We start from the raw sequence: 23,021 nt of genomic DNA on the forward strand, positions 1-23,021 counted from the left end.
GAATGCAGAGGTGAGCTCTTCATCCATGAAGGCCTGTTTTCACTGGGACTCTTGACTCATTTGTCAAACAACTCTTTATGAGGCGCCTACTAAGATTAAGATACTATACCCAAGCTTCATGGATCCAAAAATGGATTCCTTTCGATCCACATTTTATCAGGTGCTTACAATTTCCCAGCCACAAGGCTAGGCTCTGGGGATACGATGTCAGAATGCCATTTTTTACATTGACTTAAATGACCACAATTTGATCATCATTCTTATGTGGCGGTATGAGAGTGGGCCTATCCTTGAGGTCAGTGGACATTTGTCTTCTGCCTTATGTGATAATTTATATTTCTTCTTCTTTTCCCAGTTTTGTAAGAAAATGACACTGGGTTGTTTTACAGTCCACCATCCTGGAAACTTTTCCTTTCTGTGTTGTTGAGGCCGTTTGGCCTATTTCTCTGTGGTGGGCTTTTTATTTATTTTTATGTGTTTTTATTTTTTCTCAAAGGCATGAATATTCCATAGCAGGCTTTGAGTTTCACATTTCACTTAGCACACAGTTCCTTCCTTCACAGAGAGGTGAAATTGGAAAAAGTCAGCAAAAATGTGATGTCCTTTATGGGGTATTAAACAAAGTCAAAGCTATATGAAATCATAACGATTGGTATGAAAAGATACCTTTTGCTTCTTTTTAAGAGAATTAGAAAATATGGTATTTACTTTTTGTTAGCCTTGACACCTCTTGCCAAATGGGTAGATTAAAAAAAATTTTTTTGCACGTTCAAATGTATGCTTGCTATCTTATTCATTTCCTTGTTTCTTACTACTTAAAATATTTTAACTAAAATATTTTGCCTCATATTAATGTTTCATATGACAGTCTGAGAGAAGAAGAAACAGTGATGTGAGTTCAGAGTCAGCTTTTAAAAAGCTGGTTTTCCTCTATAGTTTGATGAGCCTGTGTGTAGCCTGGGAAGTGGATATATCATGGGGGCTCTCAGATACATTTATTTACATGTTTGTATAAACCTGGTTGGAGATATATCTGGACTTTGGAATACTGGAAAGGAAGGGAATGGGACAAGCATTTATGAAGTGCTGATTATGGGCCGGTTCCTATGTAAGCACTTGACAAATATTTCTCATTTGATCACCACAACAACCCTGCAAGGTAGTGTTGCTATTATGTCCTTTTTGCAAATAAGGAAACTGAGGCAAACAGAGGTTAAGTAACTTGCTCAGATTCACAGAGCTAGTAAGCATCTGAGGTTGAATTTGAACTTGAGTCTTTCTGCTCTGGGCTGTAGCCACTGTACCTCGTAACTGCCTTACAGAAATCCCAGAAGTCCAGCCCTTCTACTGACACAGATGACCCCACCCATCCACGTATCACAATGATGCCATAAATTAAAAAAAAAATAGGACTAACAGAGAATAGAAAAGCCTAGGACTTCTAGTCATGGGCATTGCAACAGTTGTATAGATTCTCCTGGCTTTTGTACCAGCCTCCCTCTTGGGATTCCTCTGTTCATTCTAACCACATTGGCTTTCTCAACACATTTTAGAGGCCAGTTTGATTTAAATGTGCCATTAAACGTGACAGTCTCCTTGTTGTCTAGATTTCATAAATGTCTTGGGAGAAGAACTGGCACAATGAACAAACAGTCTTGGATTTTGTGGTTTTCTCACTGCCTTACTTGAACTGTGATGCTCCAAGGAGGAAACCACCTGCCAGTAATGGTAAAGCATTGCCTGTATTCTTTTATCTTCGTGCCCTGTAGTTCCTCATTGTCCCTGCTATGTTAACACAGTGAAAAACTTAATAAATGATGATGATCCAATGCCAGAATTATGATTCCACTTGATTTGTGTCTCTTCCAATGCACCTTTTGGAAGTTTTTGGGTTGGGCATGCATTCTTTCCAAGATACAAGCCTTCCTTAGCGATGGTTCAATTAGTAATTTATTTGTGCTATAAACAGATCCTAAAACAAAGGCTGGATTTGAAATTAATGTTTCATGAGTATTAAAATGCATATCAATGCCTATTTGCTTCATTTTTGTAGGTGCTTATGATATTGTAGCCCTAAACAAAGGCAGCTAATCCATCCCTTCAAAACCAAATCTGCATGGACTTCGAGTTGGAGAATGAGAGATAATTGAGTATCCTTGTATAACAAATTTAAGTTTCTGCATGATTAATTCACTTCCTAAAATATGTAAACCAACTATTAGGGACAACAAGGTGGTTTAGGAGATTGAACCTGGGTCTAGAATCAGGGAGACCTGAGTTTGGATCTAACCTCAGACATTCGCTAGCTTATTTGACTCTTAGCAAGTCATTAACCCTGTTTACCTCAATTTTTCTTTTGTAAAATATGTAGGAGAAGGAAATGGCAAACTACTCTAGTAGCTTTGCCAAAAAAAAAAAAAAACAAACCCAAATGGGATCAAGATGTTAAAATTTTTAAAAATGTAAGTCAATTGTGGTGACTCGGATTGGTATATAACATGTCTATAAGTATAACTCTCTTTGATGATGTCTGCAAGGACTGATGGCAAGCAAGGATTGTGGTCTAAGAGGCATTGGTTGATGGTATGATTGGTTCTTAGTCTGATCTGATTATTTCTAGTGGGTGGGCAATGACTGCTCCCCAGAAGCTTATAGTATAATAAGAGGTCCTCCAACCTCCCTGCTCCCCAATCCCTCCACAAGACTTATTTGAGGCTAAAGCACTGTGGCTTTTTCCCTTTGGTTCTCATACAAATTAAAGGGAGGAGGAAAGGTGAGAAACAACCTCCAATGTTAGGTAACTTCCTTTCAATTGAATCCCTCATTCTAAATTCCTGTATTTATGTTGTATATCTGGCTGATAACAAACCAGATATTGGGCAAAAAAAGGCAAATCCAATCAATGCAATGACTACAACTGATATAACATGGGCCATTCTGCACTGCATTCCACCATCTCTTCACTGAATTGAAGGAAAAGTATTCCAACATTGGTCATTGCATATGATCTGAATTTGATTGTCTTTTAATTTTACCTTCATTTATGCTATTATAGTAGATATATATATATTTATATATATTCTCATGATTCTACCTTCTTTCCTTTGCGCCAGTTCAGATGCATTTTTTCATGTTTACTTGAATTCATCAGAGTCAACATTTCTTATGATTTAATAGCATTCCATAACACTCATACACAATTTGTTCTTCTATTTTTACAATTAAAGGTAACCAAATTTCTTTTAATTCCTTTGGTTACTACAGATATTTCCATGAACATTTTTATATATATGGGTCCCACTTTTAATATCCTCAGGGAAAATATCTAATATCAACATCATTGTATTAAAGAGTATGAACAATTGAGTAAATTTTTTTCTCATAATTCCAAATTGTTTTCTAGAATAACTATAATAATTCATGCTTCCCTTTAAAGTATGTTAGTGTGTATGATTATCCCAGGATTATCTGTTTCAATCTTTATTATTTCTCTCAATTTGACATATTTGGGGTGATACTTTAGAAATGTATTAATTTTCATTTCCTTTAGTAGTTTATTCAGGTAATTTCTATATGATGGTTGATAGTTTGCCTTTCTTCTGAAAACATTTGTTCATAATCTTTGACTTTTTATTTTTTGTCAGATGACTCTTAGACATATTTTAATCAATTCCCTATAGATTTTGGATGACAGAGATGTTTTTGCAAAGATTTCTCCGTCTCCCTCCCCTAGTCTATCACTTCTACTTATTCTAATTATACTAATTTTGTTTGGTCCAAAGCTTATTAACTTTAGGTAAGCAAAGTTTTAATTTTATCTTTGAAAATTTTCTTGGCCCCTGTTTTGGTTATTCACTTTTAACATAGTTGTGAAGGATATAACTTCTAACTCCTCTTCCTTTTTTGATGTGACCTTTTATTTTTCTAAATAATGTACCTAATCAGAGTTTATTATAGAATATAATTTAAGATGCTTGTTTCAACCTATCTGGTTTCCTGTGGGGACAGTTTCTGAGAGATTATCCTGTACAAAGATTTGTAGCCAAAAGTATTTATAGGATGTGAATTTCCAATGGTGTGAATAACACTTGTAAGTAGGATTCCTGTTTTTAAAAAAAAACACATTCATAAAAATCAGACTTCAAGAGTGACTCAATAGGAATCATGAAAGTTCTCAATTTTTTGGAAGGAAGAAGAAATTGCTTGGCCACAGAACAAAAAATATTGCATTAATGAAAAATAGAAAGCCAGAGAGTACAAGAACTCTGTAGTTGAAATGCAATGACGTTGTGACTCATCCTGTACTAATGCCAACAAAGCATCTATCTATGTGGTAGGATTTAAAGAGTATTAAGGATCCCTACTGCACCCCAATTCTTTGTATATATTTTGCATTTACTTATTTGTCTATATATAGTTTTCTTCCCAAAGGATATCCTTAAGGATAGGGATCATTTTGTACTTTTTTTTGTCTCTTTGTTGTTGTTGTTGAGTTGTTTCAGGAGCATCTGACTCTTTGGAACACCATTTGGGATTTTCTCAGCAAAGATAGTGGAGTGGCTTGCTATCTTTTCTTCTACTCATTTTATAGAGGAGGAAACTGAGGCAAACCAGGTTAATAGACTTACCCAGGTCACACAGGTAGTGAGGGTCAGATTTGAACTTATGAAGGTGAGTTTTCCTGACTCTAGGTCCAACCACAAGGCCACCTAACTGCATTAAAAAAACAAACAACTCTACCACCTAGTGTAATCCCTTGAACATAGTTCTTATGGAGTTCAAAATGGTTTCCTGCCTTAAATCTTGAAATCATCTACACTAGTTTTTCCTTTGAGTCGAAGAATAGTTTCCAAAGGGCCATGGTTAAAAAGTAACTCTTTCACCTAGGAGGAAAACTGTTAAAATATGGACTGCATCCAAACATGGCACATTAGGAAGGGGACACAGAACCTATTAATTTTGTTGACATCGAGTGCAAATGCTGGAGTCTGGAAGATCTGAGATAAAATTTGGTCTCATACACTTACTAGATGTGTGACCCTAGGTAAGTAATTTAATTTCTGTATGCTTGAGTTCTCCTCATGTGTAAAATGGAGATATGAATAGCATGACATCCCAGGATCATTGTGAAAATCAAGTATTTATATTCCTGAATATGACATTGCAAACAGGGACATATAATGTTTCTAGGAACATATAAGAAAAGGTCTAGAAGAAATGGAATAATTTTCTATTTCATTGGAGCTGTGAGCTAACTTTGCTTTATATGTTGATCCATATAAATTTTAATAATATTTATATAACATTACATTTTATTATATGAATTGGTCAATATTGAATTTGTGCTATTGCCTCATACAAATTTCCCTATATTTCTCAGAATTCTTCCTGTATCATTTCTTGCTGCATGATAATGTCCCATTGTATCCAGATGCCACAGTTTGCTTAGTCGTTTCTTAGCATGTAAATACTTATTTTGTTTCTAATTTTTTATATCACAGAAAAATCTCATGATTTTGTTTTTAAAGACTTTTTGTGTATTATGGACTTTTGCCTTTGTCTTTCCTGGGAGATATCTATACTATTAGGATTGCTGGGTCAAAAGGTATGCACAGATCAATGACAATTCTTGAATAATCCCAAATGGATATCCATAAGGTTAATATCATTTTACAGATCAATTTTCTTGATTCTTGTTTTGCCCTCTGTGGCAAAGTAAAACAAATTAACTTTGTAATATCAACTATCACTGGGTAAAATTATAGATACATAAGATATAGGAGAGTAGTCCAACAACTGTTTCAAACCAATGTCACAGTTTTGAGATGTATGGAAACTAGAGGGCAATGAAAGGTCCTAACTAAAGGTGCAGTGGGAGCTGGAGAAAACAGGCTAGGCCAGTGTGTCCTTTGGTTTCACCAAAACTCACAAGTTTTCTGACCTCTAATAATGGTTCCCTCTACACAATTCTGACAGCTCAAACTGTAGAGAGTTGAAAAGTTAGAGCAATTAATTCTGTGAAGGTTGTAGCTTAGAAAATGGATATATGTTTGGGATATAGGATTGGGAGGGCTTGGTTGAATGGTAGGACTTGGGAAATGGATGTACAGATTTCTGTGTGCCAAAGATTGTGGTGGCTGTGTCCTTTCGGCCATCCAAAGCAGTTTTTTTTTTCCTATTCAGTCACCTTGGATTCTGTCCAATTTTGTTTATTTCTTATTCAGGCAACACTATAGGAAAATTACCTAATTAGAATAATTTCATAGTAAGAAAAATGGTTATTATATTACATAAATTCATGTAGCACCTAGGTAATTAGGTCCAAAAGTTATAATCTCAATTAGGGTATTTGATTCATAATGGTCAAAGTTTATTTATAATTACCATTTGCTGTGATTGCTTTTTCTTCTAATCCCTGGTGCTGATTTTATACTTCTCTACATTTTAGAGGATCATTGATTTAGAGTTAGAAGGAATTTTGAAGATTATCTAGCTCAAGAGTTCTCAATATGGGGTCCATGAACTTAAATCACCCCAATATATTTTAACAATCATATTTCAATATAATTGGTTTTCTTTGTAATCTCCTGTGTTTTATTTTATGCATTTAATAACAGACTCCAAACTGCCAAAGGGTCCAACACACACACACACACACACACACACACATACACAAAGAACCTCAGATCTGATCCAATTTCCTCAGTTTACCAATGAGGAAAATAAAATTCATAACAGTGTCAGAGAAACAAACTTTGTGTGGATTTGCCATCAGATTTATCAAAATTACTTTTAATTATTTGTAAGCATTCTTCAGGGGGAGTTCTAAGTTAAACGTTCTTAGAAACATCAAGAATGGGCAGAATCAAGTATTTTATTATTATTATTGTTAAAATTACTTTAGAAAATTATGTTGGGTTAGAAAACTTGTTTAAAAGAATTTTACAGAATAGAAAACAAGATATCTGAAGTTGTCTTCTGGATATCTCCAGAAAAAAATCACACTATTTCAATATTTTCAGCTGTATAGTCTTGACTCTTGAATAAGTTGGTGATCTGGTCTCCTATCCCTGCTATACTGATAAGTTCAATTTTGTTTTCATAGGGGTTACATAACTTGGTCAAGGTCAAAAAGGTTTTAAATAGAGTTGGTGGTTTAACTCAGTTCTCTTGTCTTCTATCTCTGGAATGTATACCATCTTCTCTGTCTTTTCTAATTCCTTGCTTCCTTCAAGGCTTTGCTTAGATTCTATTTCCCATGTGCGGTTTTTTCCTTATATGGGCTCAGTATGTTTTAGTCATTGCTGACTCTTTGTGACTCCATTTAGGGTTTTCTCAGTTGAAATACTGGAGTGGTGTGCCATTTCCTTCTCAAACTCATTTTAAAGATGAGGAATGGACTCAAACAGATTAAATGACTTGCCCGGGGCCAACAGTAGTAGGTTTCTGAGGCTAGATTAGAATTCAGGAAGATGAGTCTTCCTGACTCCAGACCTGGCACTCTATCCACTGTAACATCTAGCTACCTTTCCAGATTGTTAGTTTCTTCCTCTACTCATTAATATTTAAAAATATATATTTCTTTGGCCCATTTTGTATTTACTTATTTCTGTATATGTTGTTTCTCCCCAGGAGAATGTAAATTTCTTGAGGACAGGAACTGATTTTGATTTTATTTTTGAATCGTCAGTGTCTAGCACATAGTGTTCCATTAATAAATGTCTAATAAGTGAATTCTGATGAATAGATTCTTTCCATGTGGCTCTGTCAGGTTTTGGTCCTTTCAGGATTTATTTGAATCTTGCAGGGGCCTTTGGCCTCTGTGGAGTGTGCATGGAAGTAAGGAAGTAATATGTGAGTTTCATGTGGTAGTTATTCCTGGATTGTTCAATCTAATAGTCAGGAACCTTTTGTTTATCCGTGGAAGGAGGGATCACTGCCACTGTCTGCTGCCTTTACCTCTACACATGTTCTATTGAATAAAGGAAGATTAAATCATGCAACTGGTTCCACTACAAATTTGTCAACCAAAATTAACTGTGCCCTAACTATTGCTTGGCACTCCTCCTTTGCCTCTACCTTCTTTATCAACTTATTCCATTCTCCATTGTAATTCTCCTACAGATTTTCCATACCCACAACCCTCCTATGACTGACCCCTTCTTCCTTCACACTTTTAGCCGACAATCTTGCCTCAGATTTTATGGAAAATGTGAGGCCATTTGCTATGAGCTCCCTCTTCTCCCTTTGTCTTCATCTTATATCATTTAGATTCTTCACCCTTGTCTCTCACATGAATAGAGGATCTTATTCTTTATCAAGGCAAACAACTCCACCTGGACAAACAATCCCATTCTATTGCCAGCTCCTCCAACAGATTCCCCTCCTTAGGGTCCCTACTGATTACTTATCTTCAATTTCTTCCTGTCTACTGACTTCTTCCCTACTACCTTTAAACATGCCCATGTTTCCTCCCTCCTCAAAAAAACTCACACCTGATCCTTCTATCTCTGCTAATTACCATCCTATATCTTCTGTCTTTTATTGCTAAATTCATTGAGAGAGTCTTCTATAACAGATTTTTTTCACCTTCTCTCCTCTCCCTCTCTTGGCTCTTTACCATTTGTTTCCCAAATTTATCATTCCACCAACACTATTTTTTTCCAAAATTACCAGTGATCTTTTAACTGCCAAATTCAGTGACCTTTTCTTAATCCTGAAGACTTTCATATTGTTGACTACCTATTCTCCTTAATATTCTCTTTTCTATGGGTGTTTGGGGCAACACTTTTTCCTGGTTCTCCTGCCTATGTGACCCCTCCTTATTCCTTCTAATCATAGACATTCCACAGGGTTCTGCCCTTGGCCCTCTTCTCTTCTGAATCTTTGATACTTCACTTTGTAAACTCATCAGCTCGCATGGATTTAATTGCCATTTCTATGCTGATATGATTCTCAAATCTACCTATTTTGCCTGAACCTCTTTCCTGACTCCTAGCTTCACATTTCTAATTGCCTTTCAGATATCTCAGATTGGATGTCCATTAGGCATCTTAAACTCAATATATCCCAAGTGGAAATAATTATCTTTCTCCCTAAACCTTCCCTCACTCCAAACTTCCCTGCTCCTGTTGAGGGCAATACCACCCAGCCCAATCCTTCATGCTTACAATGTAAGAGTCATCCTCAACTTCTCTATTTCTACCCCCTCCCCATCCAAACTACTACCAAGGCCTGCCAATTTCACTTTCACCTAAGTAGTATCTTTTATATGTTCCCCCCTTTTCCTCTGTGATATTGCTACAATGCTGTTGTTTCAGTTACCTTCAGCCACCATCTATCTCTCCTCTTTCATTCCTGTCTCATATGAACAGATGACCTTCTCTCTTACAAGGTAAACCCCTCATTACCCTATACTTGGATTATTGCAATAGCCTGCTGATGTATCTGCCTCCCTCAGGTTTCTTCCTACTCCAATTCATCTCTTCCTACTCAATCAACTCCTTGGTTTCCTGTCTCTTTCAGGACCAAAAGCAAAATTCCCTCTTTCATATTCAAAGACTTTCCTTCCCATCCCTGTCTTCTTACACCTCACTTCCTACCTCATACTCTTTGATCCTGTGGCACTGGCCTTGCTTTTTCTTGTAAAAGAAATCTCATTTCTGGGAATTTTCACTCATTGTTCTCTATGCCTGGAAAGTTCTCCTTCCTCCTCTCTATCTCCTGAATTCTGTGGCTTCAAGTTACAACTAAAATCCCATCATTGACCAGAAGCCTTTCCCAACCTCTCTTAGTTCTAGTGCTTCATCTCTTTGAATTATTTCTTAGTTATCCTGTCTGTAGCTTCTCTGTACTTATTTATTTTGCTTGTGGTTTCTGTCACTAGATCAATTGACTTGAGGGCAAGGATTTTCTTTTAACTCTTTTTATATTCCCAGCATTTAGCACAGTACCTGGCACATAGTAGCACTTAATAAATGTTTACTGACTAACCAGTTGACCTGAATATAAGTTCCAAATCCATTAATTGACAGAAAATTGTAATCACTGCAAAATGTGTCACATTAAAATGAGTAAATGATAGATAACTTAAAAAGCACAATAATACTACTATTTTCATCAACCAATATTTAGTCATTTATCCATACAGTGAATGTCTAAACTAAAAAATAGCCTTTAAAATAGCAGGAGTAGCTAGAAAATGTCACCTGAAAAGTCCATTATTTATTGGTGCTCTGTCGTTCTTCTTAAACTGTCTTATTAGTTTGTAAGCTCCTTGAGGGCAGGAATTATTATTAGTAGTAGTATTAGTATTTTTAGCACCTGGCACAATGTCTTCTACAATACCCCTACTTCAATGTTTGTTGGGTAGAATTAGTGGAATATTAGCTTAATAAAATTTGGAAGTGTAAAAATACTTCTCCAAGATCAATGATACCTTCATCTGTATTGAGGAGCAATGTCTAGAATATGACAGTGATGGTCCATTTGTGGTCTAGTCAGGCCATATTCAAAGTATTAAAGGCAGTTCTGGGCATATTAGGAAAGGCAAACTAGAGAGCATCCAGAGGAAATTGATCTAGATAAGAGGGTAATTTGACATGATTTCATATGAAGATCATTGTCAGGAACTGGTAAGGTTAATCTTTGGAGAAAAGAAGACTCTAGTAAGGCAGGATAACTTCAAATATTTAAAGGACTCTCATATAGAAGAAGAATTAGGTGTGCTTTTCTTGGTCACAGAGGGCAGAACTACTAGAAACAAGGGAAAGTTGGAGAGAAAGAATATTTAGGATAATGGTAGGAAAAACCTAATTAATAAGATCTCTTCAAAAGTAGAATGCAATGCCTCATGGGTTTTTGATCATTGAAGATGTTCAAGTGGAGACTGTCTGCACTTATCAGAGTCATTATAGACAAACTACTTCACAGGTATAAGTTGGATCAAATGACCTCTGGGGATGCTTACTCCTTGGAGATTCCATATGAAGTCTTTTTGAGGGAGTGGATGGAATTTAGCCTCAAGAATTACATTTTAAAAAGAGCTTGTAGTTCTTGGACATTTCATTTTGGACCCCAATTTTCAAATTCCCCAGTCCATTTTCCTTCTCCAAGAGCAAACACAAAACAACTGAGATATGTTTGTTTTCTTATGGAAATATGAACAACAACTCATCTGCTGTAAAGAAGCTTTGACAATGTAAAGGTCATCATCTCATCTGCTCTCAAAATTTTCAATGATTTAAAATCCCTTTGGAGTATTTTTTCTTTGCCTTTCTCTCACTCCTTCATATTTCTTTGCCCATAATTTTTTTCAGAGTGTTTCCTAGTAAATCAGTATAATGTCCTAATGTCCTACAGATTATAAGGTTGTTGGTTTAAACCCTTTCATCTCTACTTTAGGATTAGAGCTAGAAGTTCACACATGGGCTTGTGACCAGTCAGTACTAGATTATGCTCCATCAGCCAAATTGTTGATTTGCTAGCGGTGATAGAACACTAGCCCCATTGAAGGTGTCAGTTAAAGGGTGCATGTAGCTAATATACTCTTCTTAACCCCAGTTGCCTTCTTTATTCCATCTTCCTGCACTGTATGATGTCCATAGCCCATTTGGGCTTCACAGATAAAGGGGTCTACAAAAGCAAATGTAAACTTTGGGGATGATTAAAGTGCTGTAGTGCAGCGACAGTAAAAAGTTATAGATTGTTTTCTTGTAACTTTCACTGCCAGTATAGAGCACCCACTGCCATAAACAATGTATTGGAGATGCTATTATAATTGTAACTTTTAGGTGTGTAGTTATTTCAAAATTGGCTTAAGTTGTTATAATAAAGCTCACACTTTTCTGTCTAAAGGCTCTCTCCAGAGTGCTGAAGAAGATAGTTTGTCAACATGTTCATCAGGCAAATGACTGAAACTGCAAATTTTACAACCTGGAGATGAGCAATGCTTTGCTGGTATGTAAGCTGTATGTTTGTGCTAGGGTCATTGTTATTTGGTTTTATTGTAACACATCATAGAACATGCTGGATGCAACTTTTTAATTCTTTTAATTATATTAAATCCCTGAAAATTCTGAAGCACAAGGGATATAGGCAAATGTACCTATGGGCACAAGATAATACATTTCTGAGTACAGTGAAATAAACTAAATTAATAAAAGCTAGCACTGTAAGGATTTCAAAGAGCTTCACTTGTGTTACCTCATTGATCAATGATTTTGTGAGATATGTTCTATTATTTTCCCCATTTTACACTTAAGGAAACCATGCATGAGAGAGGTCAAGTGATTTGCCCAGTGTCACACAGCTAGGAAATGTCTGAGGCAGGATTAGAATTCTCAAATCCATTAAACTCGGTTGTAAGTGTTTTTAGCCTTCTATTGCTTTTAAGATGAGCACAATACATGTCAAAAATTCAAGATTCCAACATGCTTGGAAACATATTAATACCTCAGAGGAACAATGGGATTTATGTAGATATCATTTTCCTATAACCAAAGCTAAGGACATAGATCTCTGAACATCTTTCCTCATCTTGGGAGTCAACTAAATTGGGATCATTTCTTCAAAGTCTGACTTTGTTCCTTCTTTCCCACCTCCCTTTCCCCACATGCCTACATATCTTTTAATTTTCTTTTTTGTCAGCTTTAACTTTTAGAGACTATTGCTGAGAGAGCATTTTTGTGAGAAAAAGTGATCACAATTGTTTTTACAGTTAAATTTTTCTTTTTCATTATCAATATAACCAGCAGCAGATAATTTCAATATCCAAGGAAAACCAAAAAAGATATAGTTATTTTAAAAATGTATAATGACTTTAAAAAACTTCTAAACTTTTTATCTTCTTTTGTGTGTTTTGAAAATGTTACATTGAGGATCTCTTTTTTTAAAACATCTGTCACGACATGTGATCTCTCTTCCTTATACTCTCCAAACAAGAGCCCTAAATTTATAGTAACAAGTAGAGTCAAGCTAAACAAATCAACACCTTTTCAGAGTCTCAAAAATATGGCTCATTCTGCATGTCTAATCCAACACATCTTTCCCTAATGAACTCTGCTAATACCCCAAGGAGAAAAGTATGTCCTCTTTCCATTGCCCCTTCTACTCCCTTCCTTCCTATTATGGTTTCCTTCTGGGAATGGCAAATGACAAATTCTCAATAACTCCCAGGTTAATTCCTTTCTGATGTCAGATCATTTTTTTAATGTGTAAAAGATGACATTGAAGAGATGCATGATTAGAAAAAGGAGGCATATCCCAGTCATGCAATGAAATCCAGGGATAACAAATGTCACCTTGAGAGTCCCAGATAGAGAAAGAACTTCTCATCTGCAAGGTGGATGAAAGATCCTAAACAAGAAGATCAGAGGAGAAGAGAAGGTGGAGATGTATTTGGAGGAATGTACTGCAGGAGAGAGTATGCATATGGATGCTAGTCATGCACTTTTAAATGGAATTTATTTTTTAAAATGTTACTGTACCAATTACATGCAATAAATTATGTAGAGGAAAGGTACAGACATCATAGTACCTAACAGTGTCTACCACTGGGTAGGCTCTTGCTAAAAATGTGCTGGACAGATAAGTGAAACCCCAGACCTGTCCTGGGACTTGGTTTTGTTTTTTATAAATCTTGTAACTTGCAGAATAGGGCTAGAGACTGGCACTGGACCTGTGGGTTCATTGGTTAAGGGAGCCATATGTAAACTCCTCTTACTAATGCAGATGGCACTTTTCTGCAGCATGTAGGCTCAGAACAAGGTTTACTAACCCAGGGTCTATACATTTATATTTTTAAAAAAATTTTGGATAATTTAAATATAGTTGACTCTCTTTTTAATGGTATGTTTTTATTTTATAGTCTTGAAAACTTTATTCTGAAAAGGGGTCCATGGACTTCATCATACCATCAAAGAGGTCAATGATACACAAAAGGTTAGGAACTCCTATATTAAAGAATTGCCTAAAGTACTAAGAATTAAGCCTACTATCATGTACTGAGCAGGCTGCTAGGTGGCATAGTGGATATAGAGCAGTGGGTTTGGAATAAAGGAGACTCATCTTCATGAGTTCAAATCGAGCCTCAGATGTTTACCAAAAGTATGATACTGGTGAAATCATATAACCCTGTTTGCCTCAGTTTCCTCATCTGTAAAATGAGTTGGAGAAAGAAATGGCAAACCCCTCCAGTACCTTTGCCAAGAAAACCCCAAGTAGGGTCAGGAAGAGTTGGACACAACCCAACAACAGCAACAACAACATGTAGCTAAGTAAGTATCAAGAGTAGGACTAAACTCAGGTCTCTGGTTCCAAGGCCAGCTCTCACTTAGAGTGCTATAAACATATATACAAACCCAAATCCAATATAGAAATGTGTGTACATATACACACACATGTGTGGGCATATACATCTATGTATGTGTATAGAAACCTACACATACGTGTATATCTATGTGTGTATGAATGTCCCCTGGGTTTAGTGTTAGACACGATGAATACCTTTTCCCCAATAAACTAGGCATCATACCTTTCCTCGGGCCAAATCTCGAGTCTTGTTTGGTCGTAAGTGCTTGCATTCTCTGTCTCCCACTGCTCAGCAGTAGAGGTGGCAGGCATTACCTGTAATTTGTTTCTTTACCCCAGCAAGTCATGCTAAGTCATGATGAGGACTTTGCGGCGCTCCCTATCACCTACTGTTTTATAGCCTCTGTGACTGTTTTTATGAAGCTCATAACATTTATAACAGTGCTGTTGTGCTGATCCCAGCCGTCAGCTCAGCAGAACAATGTCACAGAGTCAAGTCGATTCCAGTTTGGGGATGGGAAAGTTGTTGGTGACAAGGGGGTAAAAAGGATTCACGCTGAGCCCGATTCTGTCCCCTCCGTTCTACTGTCAAGCGATGGAGGGATTTGCTTTGACTGCCGCCCTCTTCCATGAATTTTCCAGGTTTCTTTCCACAAAATGGAAGAGTTCTCAGGGTGGCCAGAGACCTGCCATTTAACATGATGCTTTTCTCAGCCTTTCATAAATTGTAAAAAGGCACTCAGGCCAAAGGTCATCTCTGAAATCAGATGCCGGATTTGGGGAGAGGCCTTGATTTTGCAACACAAACTTTTCAAACAAGAAAGTCCAGCCAGAAGCTTCAGAGTTATTGGCTTAAGCTCCATGGCAGAAGGAAGAGTCAGGTGGATGGGTGTGGAAGAGACCATAATATCCAGGCTGTAGCCCTGGTCCTCAACATTTAACTCATGTGCCCGCATACTAATATTGCATTCTTTATTACCCACCTGCCCTTCCATATTTCTGGGCTATGCATTGACAATGAATGGATTAGGTAGTTTGGAAACTAGGCAAATGATCCCTCCTCTCCCTCAAGCTTCTTCTTATTCTTTCTTCCTCTTTTAAACCCCAAACATACGGTAGATAATAGCAGCCAATTTTTGAACTTGCATAGAATTTTAAAAAATCTTTTTGTTGTTGTTTAGTCATTTTTTCAGTAATATCTTACTTTTCGTCACTCCATTTTAGGTTTTCTTGGCAGCCACTGGAGTGTTTTGCCATTTCTTTCTCTTGCTCATTTTAGAGATGAGGAAACAAAATGACTTGCTCAGGGTCACACAGGTAGTAAGTGTCTGAGGCTGGATTTGAACTTGGGAAGAGGAGTCTTCCTGGCTCTGGGCCCAGCACTCTATCCACTCTGTCAACTAGCTATCATAAAATAATATGATCTAACTAATACATGAAGGTTATGGAATTAAATCTGGACTGAATAGTTGAGGAAGGGGAATTTACAAACTATTTTTTATTTGGATGATGAAGCTATTTGTTTTCTGTGTCTCATGAATAGAGCACTATACTGGATCTTGGAGAAAAAAAAGATTAGATAAGGCACTTTCATAGAGTTTAGAGTATAAGAGTGAGTTATTCATATATCATTGCTTCCATTTATCAGATGAGGAAAACTGAGGCTCAAATGACCTGGTCACACATTTGGGAACTAAAACCCATGAACTGAACTATCACACTTTTGCTATCCTCATATCAACAGAATTACAGTGATTCAAAGACAATCTTATTTAGTCCAAATTTTGCATTTTATACTTAAAGAAATGGAGACCCAAGGAGGTTGAGCAATTTCCCCCAACTATATGTCAGTTTAGCAGTTGACCTGGGGCTCAAACTTGTGTCTTTCAGCTTCCCCAAAGGGATGTACCTTGTACCCCTTCAGATAACGGTATCCATGAGATGGTCAACTGTTGCTATTGTTTAATGATAAATAATGGATTAAGCATGAAAGGAATAATGATGACCTCCGAGTGTCGATGATGCATCTTCCTTTCCTGGGGCCATTACTAAACATAGCATTTATGGGATCTGATGTTTATAGCCTTTTACAATAAGACTTCTGGTAGGTGCCCTGACTCCCAATCACTGTTTTAAATGCAATTTGTATTCTTGTCTTAAAAAGTACCCACTAGTTTGCTTCTAATTTCATGCAGCAAAACTGAGAAGAGTATACAGAAATTTAAGTCAAAACCACCGAAATGAATACCTGCAATGGCATGAGATCTGGTGATGTAAAGTTACCCCACTATGCATAGACCGAATAAAGAAATTCATGTTTTCTTAAAACCATTTCATCTGCTGCTCTGCCTGGTTTCCATTCCAAAGAACAAGATTCTCCTCACAGGATAAGCTGATCACTTTAATCTCATCACCACCCTGGGAACTTGAGCCTTGATTGCCACCTCCTCCCTCAGTCAGTCTCCTGCTTCCTTTCTGATTAGAGAGCTGGGGGTGGGGTGCCAAACTCTTCCACCTGAATTCCAAACAATTCCAATTAGAAATTGGTCTCTGAGCTTTCTCTACTTCTTATTTGCTGGTCTGCCCAGTTTCAACTCCACTCAACAAAGTCTGTCTCTCCCCCATCTTTCTGCCTCATTTGGTGTCTTACCCCCTCCTGTTAGACTGTGGGCTCCTTGAAGGCAGGGACTATCTTTCTTTTTATTAAGTGTATCTCTAGTGCACTTAGTGTAGTGCTTGGCACAGAGCAAATAATTAATTGGATTGGATTATCAATGTTTACTGGATGGTAATATGTGATCCTTGGATAACAAGCATTTATGGAATGAAGAGAATGAAGATACACTTGTTCAGCATCTGATTCTACATCCAGAGTCCTCTTTGGATTCTTTGGCATGGAAACTAATGCAAGGTAGACTTTTCAACCTAATTACTTCTTCAGAACAGAGCAGTTTTAGCTCTGATTAGGTCTGGAACTGGATGGGTCTTTTCTGGATCATCTCTTCCTTGAGGCAGGCTGGGTGGTGGTGGCAGAGGGGGGAGTGGGAAGACTGTGCTTGTGCTGCAGTCTTCCTGGAAGAAGACCTGGAAGGCTATTGATATTGTCCAATGATAAATAATAGATTAGGCATGAAGGCAGGTGATAATGAAATGGGCATAGTAAGGCTTCTTTCTCATTTCCTGGTGCCATTATGCAGTAGTGAGCCTGCATTTTCTGATGTTTATATATATATTTTAAAGATAACGCTTATATTTGGTGATTTCAGTGCTTCCAATTTCCATTATCAATGCAGGGTGAATTGTTAATATTTTTTTTGTCTTAATTTGAAAGTAACTTATGACCCTGAAGATAATTTGCAACTTTCTTGGGAATCTTTCAGTTATTCTTGTAGTCTGGATTAAATTTAATTCGACAAACATTTATTTAGTATGTTCTATATATGAGGTATTGTGCTAGGCTTTGGGGAAACAAAGGCAGAAATGGGAATGATAACAGCACCTACCTCCTGGGTTGTTGTGAGGATCCAATGAGATGATTTATAAAGAACTTAGCACAGTGCCAGGCACATAGAATACTATTGATGTTTATTATTATTATTATTAACTACCATACATATTTATTTAGATATGCCAACTTCCCCCCCCCCCACCCTTTTTTAAAAATAAAAACCCTAACCTTCTGTCTTGGAACCAATTGGTTCCAAGGCAGAAGAGTGGTAAGGACTAGGCAATGGTGAACAGCTAGGAAGTGTCTGAGGCCAGATTTGAACCTAGGACCTCCTGTTTCTAGGCACCTGGCTCTCAATCCACTGAGCAACCCAGCTGCCCCCAAATTTCTTTCTTTTTACATGTCAGGAAACTGAGGCTTAGAGAAGTTCAGTCACTTGTATATATTCACACAGTTAGTGAGTGTGAAAGGTAGGATTTGTTCTTAGGTGCATTTGATCCTGAGACCAGTGATCTTTCCACTGTCTCTTGATTGGAAATAAGTTACTCTGTCCTTTTCTGAACTGCTTCCGAGAGTGGACAGATTTCTTAGGGCTACTTTCCAGTTACTAGTTGATCCTGAGACATCATGAAAGCCTGAAGCAAATTCTCAGCCCAATAAGCTGTTCTAGCTATTTTCCCATCATATGAATTAATTGACTTGGATGAAAATGGCTTCAAATTATGACCAAGCTCTAAAACTTCCTAAGCACTATCAGCTAAATTGCTTTATCTAGCAGCTCTATCCTGGCGGTAATACATACCACTGACCATCATTAATCTTCTCCAAACAATGTTTCCTTCTGGCATATGCTTATCTGCTTATTTTCTCTTTACATGGAAAATCTTGTAACAGAGTTTGCCTGCACAGTATTATCCTCCTTCTCATTATTATCATTATTATTACATTTTTCTCCTCAAGACTTGATCTCTCTATTTTACTGGGGTCTGAAAGGCAGAGGTCACTCATGAGTCTAAACCCTATGGTCATCATAGGAGTTTTGACCTGCTCTTCTCTTTCTTTTCTTTTTTTTTTTAAACCCTTACCTTCCATCTTAGAATACTGTGTATTGGTTCTAAGGTAGAAGAGTGGTAAAGGGCTAGGCAATGAGGGTTGAGTGACTTGCCCAGGGTCACACAGCTAGGAAGTGTCTGAGGCCAGATTTGAATCCAGGACCTCCCATCTTTGGACCTGACTCTCAATCCACTCAGCCACTCAGCTGCCCCCTGACCTGCTCTTTTCTGACCTGGGTCATGGTTTTCCTTTCCATAATGTGTCCTTTGGGGACATGGGAATAATGTTAATACAAAATAATAATGCAAAGCACATGTGAGCATGCTAGGTAATATTGATTGGAGCAAGGTTATTATTAATTTGGGTGGGTAGAGGAAACGTGGAAGGCTTCATGGAGAGGTCACAGTTGAATCTCTTCTGTTGATAAGGAAATTAGGGTTGGGAGAGAAGGCAAAGGACAAAACATTAGAGAAATATGTCCACTTCGGGAACTTCAGAAAAGCCTGTGAAGGAGACAAGGAAGAAACAGAAAAAGTAGAGGGCTAGGCGAATGGGTGTGCCATGGAAGCCAAAGGAAGTGTTTAATGAAAGAAAGGCTGCTAAATAATTTTAAAATCCTGAGAAGTCATAAGGATTAAGACTGAGAATTTCCTTTGTGTCTTGTCATTAGAGACCTAAAGGGAGCAAGAGGTTCATAGGAAAATGAATAAAAATGCCTAACATTTATATATTTGTAATGGGCTTTATGTATTTTTTATCTCATTCGATTCTCCCAACATCCTTGTGAGTTTGGTGCTATTATTACCCTCATTTTACATATGAGGAAATTGAGTCCCATAGAAGCTGTGATTTGTCCAAGGTCACCCAGACAGGAATTAATCTTTTCTTTCCAATTCCAATACTCTTCTTCCACTGCACCACAAGTTTCTGTAAAGTGATCAGGACAATTTCCAGTTTTTAAGTTATTTAGTAGGAGGAAAAGAGTACATTTTCTGGATGACAAGGTGCTCCTAGTATCACCGTGCTAAGTCACTGTCTAAGAGCAAGTTAAGGAGTGAGAATCCCATAATAAGTTTCTGTCCTGTTTACTCTCTTTGGACAAATTCATTCGTTATCAAGAGAGGACCAGTATGTGAAATCCATTTCAGTTCCATTCCATCTTTGGCCAAGAGACACAAAAACTGTTATTTGCTAAACCTGACCTCACACTTGTATTATCCTTGGGGCTTCTTCTCTTCCTGCCAGTCCCAAAGACAGCTTCATGGGTAGGTTGTTGAGACCTGAATCAGAACAAATAAGAGTCAAGAGTATAAAGAAAAGAGCCATGTTCCCCAAGGAGAGTGGCAGGATATATTAATGCAACAATTATTTCCATCATTTGGGGAATTTGATTAATTAATGGCCATTGTACTCCTGTCCAAATAAGTCTGGGTACATTTAATTTTGGAAAACATGGCCAAATGGCCCAGTTCTCTGTCAATCACTGTCATCATGAGCTGGGTACACTGAGTTTCAGACAATAGGTGTTTGCTCCATCTGCTTTTTGTTCAGGAAATGCTGACATCCTTAGCTCCTATAAATGACCTGCCCTAGCTAATCCTTTTCCAGACCTAAAGTACTGCAGATGCTACCCAGCTCAGACTCTATTTATAGCCTCCTAATATATACACACTGAAGTGGTTTGATACTAATGGAGCCCTCAATTAGTATCTGTCCTTGGGAAAAAGACAGCAGACCAGATACCTTTCTTTCTGCTTTAGTTCATTGACTATTCAGGTGGAAGGTCTTATCTCTTTAAAGAAAAACTGATAGAACTAAGAGAGACTCCAGGTATCCTGGGAAAACTCTTTTTATTGGCAAGGTAAGTTCTGAAGTTGAATTTTTAATAATGAAGACCATAATGTGTGTAAAGTATTTTGTAAATCTATATAAAAGTGTAATGTAAATGTCAGCTATTACATTCAGGAGATGACATTATAGTGGAAAGAAAAGATGGACCTCTTATTAGCCAAGACTTGGATTTGAATTCTGCTTCTGGCATTTGGCAAGTCACTTAACTTCTCATCAGTAAAATAAAGCTAATAATATCTATAGTATCTACCTGACAACATTTTCTTGTTAGGTGTTATTGTTATTTTTTAATGGAAAAATCATGGCTAGTTGTGAAGTCTGCGGGTTTTAAAATTAATAATTAATAACTAAATATTATATTTTATAAAGTTTTATTATTAATAACTAAATCAAAAGAACTGCCTGAATTCAGCCCAGTCACAGGTCAAAAAGAGGAAGAGGGAGGAGTTACAGCCACTTAAATACAATCACACAAAAAGTGGGGATGCAGGAAAAGGGAATTTTGGGAAATACTAAGGGACTTCAGGGAGATGAAGTCCAAAGGCTCAAAATCTCCATTTATACATACCTCCCCCCCACCTGTGATCCTGTTGGGAAACCAGTTTCCCTCAAAGGATCATGGAAACATAATCAACTTAAAAATTGCAATAATTTGTGGATAAAAGGAAAAGAGAACAAAACCAATGATTACTAGTATGACAAAAAGCCAATTTTGGGGCAGTCCCCTTTGGCATAAGAGTATACATTTAAAACAAAGGCATTTCAACCCCCTGTAGTTCAATTCACATCCCAAAGTTCACTCTGGATCTTCTGGTACAGCATGTGGTCTCTGCAGGCATCTATCTTTGTGACACATTCTGGATTCTGGGAGTTAGCAATTTTCTTATCCTAAAATTGCTCAAATTTAAATCAAAGTTCACAACAATAACTTGGCCCCCCTGAGGTGAATAATAAACACAGGGATCACTCAGGGATGTATGGCTGAGTTATGAGGTATATGAATCAATTTGCAAAAGAAAATAAAAAACATGAAAAAATCCAAATAAAAGAGAAAAAATAACTTGTGGATGAAATACAAAATGTAAAAGTCTTATGTCTAAAAACATCTAAGCACAGGAGAAACAAATCTATGACAGGTCCTTGAATCGAGGCCCAATTAAAATGATTTAAGCAATTATTCACTACCCAATCAGTAGCCAAGACTACAGAAAGTTTGTCAAACCATGAAAGACAGAAAAGGGACTAGATTTCAGCAGCAAATGGGAGTCTACATGGCAGCAAAAAGGAAGTGCTTGATAGAATTTGGCTCAAGGAAGTCCTGCATTTAGCACATGTTAAACAGCTGCAACCTTGAACCCCAAACAAGTTCAAGTCCTCTTTTCTTGGCTCAAAATTACATCAATCCCACTGGGATCTGGTCTCTTTGACCTTGTGCTCCATAGGCACTATGCAGATGCTCTGTGCTTCTTTAGAACTGTACAGTGGCTTTTTTGTATATTTCTTCTGGAATCAGAATCATGAAGCAATGTCACATAATTCTTTTAAACAATCAATGGCATAATTTTCATAGTCTAAAGCTTTTGGGTATGCATTAATATTAGAACAAATGTATTTAAAACTTATATTACTGCAAAATAAAAAAAAAGAAAAATCTTATCAATACTGTTGACATGTGTTAAATTTAATTGTGGTTGGACTCTGACTATATTTATATATGTGGTTGCAAGGGATTTAATTTCTAAATCCCAGAATGAATTCCTAAAGTAAATGGAATTTATAGTAGTTTTTTACAATATTTACAATAGAAGGGAGATATTAAGGAATGAGAGAGAGAGAGAGAAAAAAACTCTGGCTTCTTCTGATATCACTTAAAATTTCTAAGCCTCAGCCAGGGGAAGAGAAAAGCAGGGTCACTAAGTTTTCATTCACCAATGGTGACAGTCTGAAAAGAAGTCTGGGTGTCTATTTTCTGGTCGCTCCTCAAGGGTCTGTCTTCCAGTCTCTCCTCTGAGTCAGTGCCTCCAACTCAAAACTCAAATCGAATATCTCTCAAATCTTCTTCTGCCTTTTTGGTCCTCTTAAAGATCTTTTTCTCTTGTGTCACCTCCCCTAAATTTCATATCTACCAATCACAACAGATGCTTTTCTCCAGGACTGCCCACTCTTTAGTTCTCATCTTCTTTGGTTAGATAATATTTTTTTGGGATACTTAACAACTTTTTTGGTAAGTTCACCCTTTGGTAGTTACTTAATACCTTTTTGTGGTTAAAATGGGTAGATGTACTTAAAATACTGAGTTACCACCTTTTTGCAGATTAAAATCTAAAAATAGATTGTGGATTACAATTCTAGCTTCACT

Source organism: Monodelphis domestica, chromosome 5, assembly GCF_027887165.1.
Source record: "Monodelphis domestica isolate mMonDom1 chromosome 5, mMonDom1.pri, whole genome shotgun sequence".
Classification (NCBI taxonomy): Eukaryota; Metazoa; Chordata; class Mammalia; order Didelphimorphia; family Didelphidae; genus Monodelphis; species Monodelphis domestica.